Consider the following 207-nt stretch of genomic DNA (forward strand, 5'->3'; position numbering starts at 1 on the left):
TTGTCTCCCCAAAGGGCCATGCCCCCCCCCCCACACTTTGGGGGTGCAGCCCAGGGGGTGGGGGGGACTTGCTGGGCTGCCAGTGCACGTTGCCAGCCCATGGCCACCTTTCCCCCCAACCTCAGAGCCCCCCCAAACCCTTCTCCTTGGGGCTGCCCCCCATCCCTCCATCCCCAACCGGGGCTGGGATTGGGGGCTTCCCCCTCC

At 69.6% G+C, this 207-nt stretch overlaps 1 protein-coding gene across 1 annotated transcript in view; it reads left to right on the forward strand.

Annotated features, from left to right (window-relative positions):
- The window catches only part of RRNAD1 (ribosomal RNA adenine dimethylase domain containing 1), a gene marked incomplete at its 5' end in the record, with an annotated part of 2,712 nt that overhangs the window by 2,036 nt on the left and 469 nt on the right, over positions 1–207 (forward strand). The window lies entirely within an intron of this gene.

This window comes from Calidris pugnax, unplaced genomic scaffold (genome assembly GCF_001431845.1).
Source record: "Calidris pugnax isolate Ruff unplaced genomic scaffold, ASM143184v1 scaffold371, whole genome shotgun sequence".
NCBI lineage: Eukaryota > Metazoa > Chordata > Aves > Charadriiformes > Scolopacidae > Calidris > Calidris pugnax.